Source organism: Sus scrofa, chromosome 16 (assembly GCF_054392235.1).
Source record: "Sus scrofa isolate SSC_HxYL_T2T_F1_AM1 chromosome 16, Sscrofa_HxYL_maternal_Yorkshire_Landrace_v2.0, whole genome shotgun sequence".
NCBI lineage: Eukaryota > Metazoa > Chordata > Mammalia > Artiodactyla > Suidae > Sus > Sus scrofa.
In genome coordinates, this window is record NC_139398.1 from 15,562,780 (window position 1) to 15,573,790 (window position 11,011).

The window sequence follows — 11,011 nt, forward strand, 5'->3', positions numbered from 1 at the left end:
CAGCATTATACTGGCGGTCCTAACCAGAGCACTTAGGCAAGAAAAAGAAATTTAAGGCACTCAGACTGAAGCATAAGAAGTAAAAAGATCTCTATTTGCAGATGACATGATTTTGTATATACAAAATCCAAAAGAATCCACTAAAAACTATTAAAACTAAACTAATAAACAAATTCAGCAAAGTGTCAGGATACAAAATCGGCATTAAAAAAATCAGTTATTGGAGTTCCCGTCTTGGAACAAACACATCCGACTAGGAACCGTGAGGTTGCAGGTTCGATCCCTGGCTTTGCTCATTGTGTTAAGGATCCAGTGTTGCCATGAGCTGTGGTGTAGGTTGCAGACTCGGCTCGGATCTGGTGTTGCTATGGCTGTAGCGTAGGCCGGCAGCTACAGCTCTGATTAGACCCCTAGCCTGGCAACCTCCATATGCCATGGGTGTGGCCCTAAAAAGACAAAAGACGGGAAAAAAATCAATTATTATACTAAGTGAAGTAAGTCAGAAAGACAAATACCATATGATAGCACTCCTAAGTGGAATCTAAAATGTGGCACAAATGAACCTATCTACACAACAGAAACAGACTCACAGACATAGAGAACAGATTTGTGGTTGCCAATGCGGATGGGGAGGGAGTAGAATGGATGGGAGTTTGCAGTTAATAGATGCAAAATATTACATTTAAAATGAATAAACAGGAGTTCCCATTGTGGCTCAGTGGTAATGAACCCAACTAGCATCCATGAGGATATGAGTTTGATCCCTGGCCCTACTCAGTAGGTTAAGGATCCTGCATTGACCTGGGAACTTCCATATGCTGTAGGCGTGGCCTGAAAAAGAAATAATAATAATAAATAAAAATTTTAAAAATAAAAAAGTTTAAAATAAAATAAAATGTATAAACAATAAGATCCTGCTGTATAGCACAGGGAATTATATCCAGGCTCTTGGAATGACTATGATGGAAAAGAATATAAAAAAGAATGTATATATATTTATAAATGAGTCACTTTGCTGAACAGCAGAAATTGGCACAACATTGTAAAACAACTATAATTTTTTTAAAAACTTTTTTTTTCTTTTTAAGGCCACACCTGCAGCATATGAAAGTTTCCAGGTGAGGGGCTGGATTGGAGCTGCTCCTAAGGCAGCCACAGCAACACTGGATCCAGGCCACATCTGCAACCTACACCACAGCTTGGGGTAATGCTGGATCCTCATGGACACTATGTTGGATTCTTAACCTGCTGAACCGCAACGGGAGCTCCAAAAATTTTTTTTAAATGAATTGTACTTTTGTACACTAGCAAGGAACAATCCAAAAATAAGAAAACAACTTCATTTACAATAGCATTAAGGAGTTCCCGCTGAGGTGCAACGGGATTGGCAGCATCTCTGCAGCACTGGGATGCAGGTTCAATCCTCGGCCCAGCACAGAGGGTTAAGGCTCCAGCATTGACGCAGCTGTGGTGTAGGTTGCAACTGTAGCCCAGATCCGATCCCTGGCCCAGGAACTCCATATTCCCCAGGGCAGCCAAAAGAAAAAAAAATAGCAAAAAAAAAAAAAAAAAAAAGAATATTGGGGAATAAATTTAGCAAAAGTACAAAATTTGTACTCTAAAAACAACAAAACAGGAGTTCCTGTCATGGCTCAGTGGTTAACGAATTCGACTAGGAACCATGAGGTTGCGGGTTCAATCCCTGGCCTCTCTCAGTTGGTTGAGGATCCGGGGTTGCCGTGAGCTGTGGTGTAGGTCGAAGACTTGGCTCGGATCTGGCGTTGCTGTGGCTGTGGTGTAGGCCAGTAGCTACAGCTCCAATTATACCACTAGCCTGGGAACCTCCATATGCCTCAGATGCAGCCCTAGAAAAGACAAAAAATAAAAAAATAAAAACAACAAAACATTGTTGAAAGAAATTAAAGAAGATCTAAATAATGCAAAAACCTCCTATGTCCATGGATCAAAAGAGTTAATACATCTAAGACGGCAATAATTCTCAAATTAATTTACAGATTCAATGACTGGCTTACCAAAATCCAAGGCAGATTTTTTTTTCAAAACTGGCAAATCGATTATAAAATTCAGATGGAAATGCAAGGTATCAAGAATAGCCAAACGGTTCTAAAAATGAAGAATGAAGTTTGAGTATACACAATTCTGATTTGAAAGTTTACAACAAAGCTACAGTAATCAATATACTATGGTACTTGTACAAGGATTGACATATGGATCAATGGAATAGAACTGAAGTCCAGAAGTAAATCTCTACATTTATAGTCAATTGATTTTTGAAAAATGATTTCAAGACAATTCAATGAGAAAAGAGCATTCTATTAAACATATGGTTCTGGGACATTAACATTCACATGTTAAAAAAAAAATGAATTAGAACCCACAGTTCCCTTGTGACACAGCATGTTAAAGATCCAGTGTAGTCACTGCAGTGGCTCAGGTCACACTGTACACAAAAATTAATTCAAAATTATTCATAGACCTAAATGTGAGAGCTAAAACTATAAAATTCCTAAAAGAAAATATAGAAATAAATCTTTATGACCTTGGATTAGGCAATGATTTCTTAAACACAAAATCACAATCAGTAAAAGAAAAAGTAGACAAACTGGACTACATCAAAATGAAAATTTTATGTGTTTCAATGGATAAGATCAAGAGAGTGAAATGACAACCCATAGAATGGGAGAAGATATATGCAAATCTTATATCTGCCAAGGGATTTAAACCCAGAATATATAAAGATTTCTTACAAACTAATAATAAAGAGATATATAAACCAATTTTTATTTTATTTTATTTTATTTTATTTTATCTTATTTTATTTTACTTTATTTTATTTTATTTTTTGTCTTTTTGCCTTTTCTAGGGCCACTTCCTGCGGCACATCAGGCAGGGGTCTAATGGGAGCTGTAGCCACCAGCCTATGCCACAGCCACAGCAACACCAGATCCGAGCCGTGTCTGCAACCTACACCACAGCTCAGGGCAACGCCAGATCCTTAACCCACTGAACAAGGCCAGGGATCAAACCCGAAACCTCATGGCTCCTAGTCGGATTTGTTAACCACTGTGCCACGATGGGAACTCCTATAAACCAATTTTTAAACAAGTAAGATTTAAATAAACATTTCTCCAAAGAAAATATACAAGTACATGAAAAGATAAAGATGCTCAATGTCATTAGTTATGAGAGAAACCAAACCATAATGAGATACCATGTCATACCCACTAGGATGGATAAAATTAAAAAGATGACGATAACAAGTGTTCATGAATATGTGGGAAAAATGGAACCCACTTTCATTGCTGTTGGGAATGTGGAATGGTACAGCTGCTTTGGAAAATAGTTAGGCAAATGCTCAAAATGCCAAACATAGAGTTACCATATGACTCAGCAGTTCCATTCCTAAGTATATTCCCAAGGGAATTGAAAACATGTGTTCACACAAAAACTTGTACACAAATGCTTATACCAAGATTATTCATAATAGTAAAATAGCGGTAATAACCCAAATGCCTTCTGCTGATGAGCGGGAAAAAAATGGGGGTTTGTTTTAAATGGAATATTACTTGGCAATAAAAAAGAATGAAGTACAGATACAGGCTACTATATGAATGAACCTTGAAAATATTGTGCTAAGTGAAATAATTTGTCACAAATGATCACATGTTACATGATTTTATTTATGTGAAATGTCCAGAATCAATAAAACAATAGAGACAGAAATTAGCCAAAGCAGGAGGGAGGAAGTGGGGCATTACTGCTAATACGTATGGGTTTTCTTTTTAGGGTGATGGAAATTTTCTAAAATTAGGTTGTGGTGGTTGCATGGTTGTGACTATACTAAAAATAACTGTACACTTTAAATGAATGAATTTTATGATTTATGATTTATATCTCCAATCTCATAAAAACATACTCTGGCATAGGACCTACGAGGAAGAAAACAGATCAATCTATCATAGGACTTAATTTTCAAATTTAGATTAAGAAATGTAGGGAGTTCCCACTGTGGCTCAGTGGGAAAAAAACAGGCTAGAACCCATGAGGACGTGGATTCGATCCCTGACCTCACTCAGTGGGTTAAGGATTTCCGAGAGTTCTGGTGTAGGTCACAGTAGCAGACGTGGCTTGGGTCTGGCATTGCTGTGGCTGTGGAGGCTGTAGCTCCAATTCAACCACTAGCCTGGGAACTCCCATACGCCATACCTGCAGCCGAAAGAAAGAGAGAAAGAGAAATTAAGAAAGAAGAAAGAGAGAAAGAAAGAGAAAGAAAGAAAGAAAGAAAGAAAGAAAGAAAGAAAGAAAGAAAGAAAGAAAGAAACTAAGAAAGAAAGAAACTAAGAAAGAAAGAAAGAAACTAAGAAAGAAAGAAAGAAACTAAGAAAGAAAGAAAGAAAGTTAGGAGTTCCTGCTGTGGTGCAATGGGATTGGTGGTGTCTTGGGAATGATGGGATGCAGGTTGAATCCCTGGCCCAGCACAGTGTGTGTGTCAAGGATGCAGCATTGCAGTAACTGCGACTTAGGTCTAAACTGCATCTTGGATCTGATCCCTGGCCCAGGAACTCCATATGCCACTGGGCGGCCAAATAAGAGAAAAAGAAAAGAAATGTTGGCGGATGTCATGAGTTGGCTACCCAACAAAGATTCTCCTCTTGTTTCTGGAGAATTCCAATTTTGTCCAGGTAAGGGCAGCAGTCTGCCTAACCCCAGTTGAGTATTGATTGGCCTAATTTCTAATTAATCATGCTATCCTCATTTACCTTTGAAAGTGATTGGTTTAGTGTTGGCAGATGACCCAGCCCTGCCTTTTGACACAAAAGAGGAATATTCTGCCGAGAGTCCTAGTGGGATAAAAAGTTCTAGATAAAAAGAAAGTTCCCTCCATTCCCTGCTTTTTGGCTTTATTTAGTAAGGAAGTGATGTTTGTAGAAGCATAATCATGAGAAGGAGAGAGAAACTGCCCAGAGTTGCTATGTCAACCATCTCTAGAATCAATTACCTCTGAAGTTCTCATAAAAGGAGATTTATTAATAAATCCCATTGTTTAAATTACATTTTCTCAGATAGGCTGTGTATTGTGGCCAAAGCCTGGTAGTTAATACATTTTCTCTTAAGTGGGCTTATTGGTGAATTCTCATAAAACTACATTTTCAGTCCTACGTCAATACTCTTCTTTAGCAGATGAGATAAAATTGACCTAGAATTTTTCAGAAGGCAGGCCCAGTGAAACATACTTCAAAGACAGTCTGTGAAAGGTATAAGAAAGGAGCATTTGGGGAGTTCCTGTCGTGGCTCAGCAGAAACAAATCTCACTAGTATCCATGAGGACGCAGGTTTGTTCCCTGGCCTCACTCAATGGGTTAAGGATTCAGCCATGGTCTGTTGCCATGGGCGAGCTGTGGTGTATGTTGCAGACGTGGCTCAGATCCCTCATTGCTGTGACTATGGTGAAGGCCAGCAGCTACAGCTCCAATTCAAACCCTAGCCTGGGAACCTCCATATGCCTTGGGTACAGCCTTAAAAAAAGAAAAGAAGAAGAAAGAAGGAGCATTTTGAAATAATGCCATTTATGGCAACATGGATGAACCTAGAGGTCATTATACTAAGTGAAGTAAATCAGACAGAGAAAGACAAATATCATATGCTATGACTTACATATAGAATCTAAAATATGATATAATGAACTTATTTACAGAACAGAAACAGACTCACAGACATAGAAAACAAACTGATGGTTACCAAAAGGGAAAGGGATAAATAGGAGTTCGGGATTAGCAAATACGCACTGCTACATATAAAATAGATAAACAACAAGGTCCTATTGTAGAGCCCAGGGAACTATACTCAATATCTGGTAATAACCTATAATGGAAAAGAATCCAAAAAGAATATATATAATCACTTTGCTGTACATCTGAAACTAACACATTACAAATTAAACATGCTTCAATTTTTTTAAAGAAAAAAAGAAAGGAGTGTTTTGTTTAATAGGAAAAACAAATTTCTCCATGTGAAGTGAATCAGAGGATTGTCAGTTTTTGTTAGAAAGCAGAGTTGTTCATGAAGATCACATGTCAAGGCTGCTTGGATGGTTGGATGTTCAGATGGACTGGAGCAGTCGTAAAATTCCAAATTCTTGTTTCTTAATTATCACATGAAATCCTCTAAGATCACAGATGTATTTTCACACAAAAGATGAAGTGAAGCAGCTTCCAGATATGTCAGTGTTTTACAACACTGTTAGCTTGACCTCAAACTAACAAGCATCCATATCTTAATTAGTTTTGCCTCATTCTTTATGAAAATTTGAACAGTATCTTATCATTTCAGAGAATTTTATGAATTATTTTCAAAGTGAACAAAGAAAGATATCATGATAGAACAAACATCTTAATAATTCTGAAAAAATGGCTATTTTTATTATTTAAATTCTCTTACTAGAAACTAGGAAATGTGTGAAAATATCTACAATTGTTAATGCAATAATGGAATCTCTTTATAAACCTGTAAGCGTGGGATTTACACTTGTCTCATAATTGTGATTTAATTCCTTATATATACAATTGTTTTAAGCAATATGATTTGACCTAAATCACAGGAAAATTTAGCTATGAAATACTGAGGTAATTTCAAATACTATTCAGTAACAGAATTAATGCCACAGAGGCAGATGTTACTGTTCTTGCTATTTTTTCAATATTCAAATTTTATGGGGAAAAGACAATCAGGCCATCCATTTCCAGAATAGCAATATGAGTTTCATGTACCCACTCACCAGTGCAACAACCCCAACTGGGAAAATTATTTTTTGAAAACAAAACAACCATCTAAAGTCTCAGGAAATTGTACTAAGGAAATAAACTAAGGAAGTGAGGAATCACGTATTCAGGAAAAACTACTAGATTTCATAAAATAGCAGGAATCCATGCACTTAAACTACAACCTGCTCCACCCATCCAGCTCAGCATGATGGAAGCTCTATTCCAGGTGGATGTGGCCAAGAAGATGGGGGGCTCTCTCTCCCCAACTCTCCCCATCTCTTCCCATCTATGGCTATGGTATGCAGGGCACCAGCATTGCTCATTCCTGCCCCCAAGTCTGTGTTGCAGAGGCTGGATTCCAAGTAAGAATGCATAAGAGGTCAGGGCTCCTTCCTCCACCAAGCCCCACTCACAGGGCAAAGGCTCTACCTCAAGGGCAACAGGCTGAGAATATAGGACCTCCAGCTGCCCTCATCCCAGTTCACTCATAAATTGGAGACTCCACACCAAGAAAGGAAAGATGAGAAGATCAGAGGATGCTGGTCCTACCCAGCACTCTGCTCCTAAACCAGGGTGTCACTCAGAGAGAAGTATGCCTCTCTCTCTGCCTTCAGCCCTGGAGCCATAGCTCAGAGATGTTACCAAGGAGCAGAGAGCTCTGAAGTCCTCCCCGAAAGAACTGACTTCATTTGAAACCCAACATGGGAAAGTAGAGGCCTAAGGACGTGCTCAAAAATAATGGAAAGTTTTGATTATAAGCAGTTAAGAGGAGGCTGGAGGCTTTATGAGAGGTAAAGCTAAACCATAAGCTAGCAAGTTTCCCAGAGAAAATCAAGGAAAGATATAGTTAATAAAGAGTACTTGTGGGATTAGAGCAAAGTTTCAAAACTGGCCTCAAAATCTACCCCTAGAAAGAGGCCTGAATTTAATTGGATCAGACTGTGGAGCAATTCATGCTCAAAAGTGTCAAAAAAATAAAGTGGAATTTCCATTGTGGCTCAGCAGAAACAAATCTGACTAGCATCCATGAGGACACAGGCTCTATCCCTGGCCTTGCTTAGTGGGTTAAGGATCCAGCATTGCCATGAGCTGTGGTGTAGGTCACACATGCAGCTTTGATCCCAAGTTGCTGTGTCTGTGGTGTAGGCCAGCAGCCATAGCTCTGATTCGACCCCTAGCCTGGGAACCTCCATATGCCTCAGGTGTGGCCCTAAAAAGACCCAAAAAAAAAATAGAGCAATCAAACTGGAAGTTAGTGGAGTTTAACAGCTGAGTGTGATACCAACAGGAGCAGATAGCTTGACTGAGTGATCAGGGAAAATAATAAATAGATCCCTGATAAAACTGCTGTCATCTCAGGTTACATCTTGGGTATACATGCCCAAGTTTGTGCCTCTCATATCAGAGGCTTCACACAACAGAAAAAGTAAAGTCCAAAAGAAGTCCAGCCAAGGAGATCCCACTGTGGCTCAGGTGGTTAAGAACCTGACATAGTATCTGTGAGGATGAAGGTTCAACCCCTGGCCTCACTCAGCAGTTTAAGGATCTGGTGTTGCCACAAGCTGCAGTGTAGTTCACAGATGCAGCTCAGACCTGGTGTTGCCATGGCTGTGGCATGGCCTCAGCTGCAGCTCCAATTTGACCCCTAGCCCAGGAACTTCCATATGCCACAGGTGCAGCCTTAAAAAGATCAATCAATCAATCAATCAAACAATTAAAAGAGAAGTCCAGCCAAGATAAAAAGCAAATAAACAAGCCAACAATAACGATATGTCCCAGGGTTGGGAGAAGTCAACATCCAGAGTTGCTACATGACATTAACTAAAATATTTAAATTACAGTGGGAAAATAAATAAATAAATAAATAAATAAATAGTATACTCAATGGAAAAAAAAATTTCAATAAGAAATTTGAGACGTGCAAAAAAACAAAAAGTGTGACCCATACACAAAAAAAAGCAGGCAACAGAAATTGCCTGGATCCAGATGTTACACATAATGTGCAAAGACTTCACAATACTCATTACAAATACCATCAAAGAGCTAAAGAAACTATTTAAAGAGGCAAAGGAAGGTAAAAAACAATATCTCATCAAATAAAGAATATTAATGAAGACAAACAATTTTTAAAAAGAAACAAATACAAATTCTGGAGTTGGAAAGTACAATAAATTTGGAATTTATGATAGTAGATTTGAGCTGGCAAAGGAAAGAATCTAAAATTTGAAGAATAATCAATTATGCAATCTGAAGAACAGAGAAAAAAAGAAATTTTAAAATGAGCAGAGCCTCAGAACAATGTGAGACCCCAACATATATATAATGGGGGTACCAGAAGAGACGAGAGAGAAAAAGGAGCAGAAAGAGGAAAACTTCCTATATTTGTCAAAAAATAAAACCAAAATGAAACATTAACCTACACATCCATGAAGCTTAACAGAATTTAAGCAGGATAAAAAAAACAGATTTAGACTTAGACACATCATAGTAAAAATGCTAAAAGACAATACAAAGAGAAAAGTCTTGGAAGCAATGAGAGAGAAAAGCAGCCTGTACTGTAATGAGCGAACCCTAACAAGATTAGCAACTGACATCTCATAGAAACAAGGGAGTTTAGAAGGTAGTGGAATGATGTATTCAAAGTGCTGTACAAAAAAATATCTGTCAGCCAAGTATGTAGTATCCAGCAAAACTATATTACAAAAAAGAAAGCAAGGAGCTCCCGCTGTGGCACAGCAGGTTGAAGCTCTGGCCTTGTCTCTGGGGAGGCAAGGGAGAAATCCCCAGCCTGATGAAGTGGATTAAGGATCCAGCATTGCACAAATGCACCTCAGATTTACCCCCTGGCCTGGGAACTTCCATATGCCATGGGTGCAGCCGAGAAAAAAAAAAAAAAAGAAGAAGAAAAAAAAATAAAGACATTCCCAGACAAAAAAAAACTGAAAGACTCTACTGCTAGGTGTGTGACCCACCTCACAATAAAAGAAGTTCTTCGGTCTAAAATGAAGTGACCCCATAGAGTTCCCATGGTGGCTCATTGGTAACGAACCCAACTAGTATCCATGAGGATGCAGGTTCGATCCCTGCCCTTGCTCAGTGGGTAAAGAATCCAGCATTGCTGTGAGCTGTGGTGTAGGTCACAGATGCAGCTCAGATCCCATGTTGCTGCGGCTGTGGCGTAGGCCAGCAGCTATAGTTCGGATTCCAACCCTAGCCTGGGAACTTCCATGTTCCACGGGTACAGCCATAAAAATTTAATTAATTAATTAATTAATTAATTAAAGTGACCCCTGGTGGTAAATCAAATGCATGCACACACCCCCACACCCACACCCACAAAGATCACAAGTAAAGTAATTAGGTAATTATAAAATTATAAGTGCATATTTCATCTTCTTTCTTCTACTGATTTAAAAGGCAATTATATAAAATAATATGAATATAGTAGAGCTTATAAACAGAAATATATTTGACAATAACAACACAGAGTAAGTAGGTGGGGCAAAGTTGTATTGGAGTAAGAAAATTAGGCTAGATGATAACTTGAACCCACAGGAGCAAATGAAGAGAGCCAGAAATGGTAAGCAAGAAAGGAAAGATAACAAACTATGACTATGTGCTTGCTCTCTTTTCTTCTGTTTCTTTAAAAGACACAAAATTATATATAATATGGTTTAAACATTTATACTATATTAAAATGCATTGTATACATTATATATATATACATTATATATATATATAATCCCATAAAGAAGAGGCAGTAGAGCTACACATATTTTTATTTTTTATTTTCGTCTTTTTTTTAGGGCCGCACCCGTGGCATATGGAGGTTCCCAGGCTAGGGGTCTAATTGGACCTGTAGCTGCCGGTCTATGCCACAGCCACAGCAACTCAGGATCCTAGCCTCGTCTGCAACCTACACCAAAGCTCACCACAACGCTGGATCCTTAACCCAGTGAGTGAAGCCAGGGATCAAACCCAAAACTTCATGGTTCCTAGACAGATTTGTTTCCGCTGTGCCATGACAGGAACCCTGGAGTAGAGCTATATAAAAGTAACATTTTGACATCTAACTGGAATTAAGTTAGTATAAATCTGTGGCAGATTCTGATTAGTTAAGATGTATTTGACAAGCTCTAGATAAAACATCATAAACCCCTCAAAATCATGCAAAAGAAATCACTAAAAAAATTTAAATGTTGGAGTTCCCGTCGTGGCGCAGTGGTTAA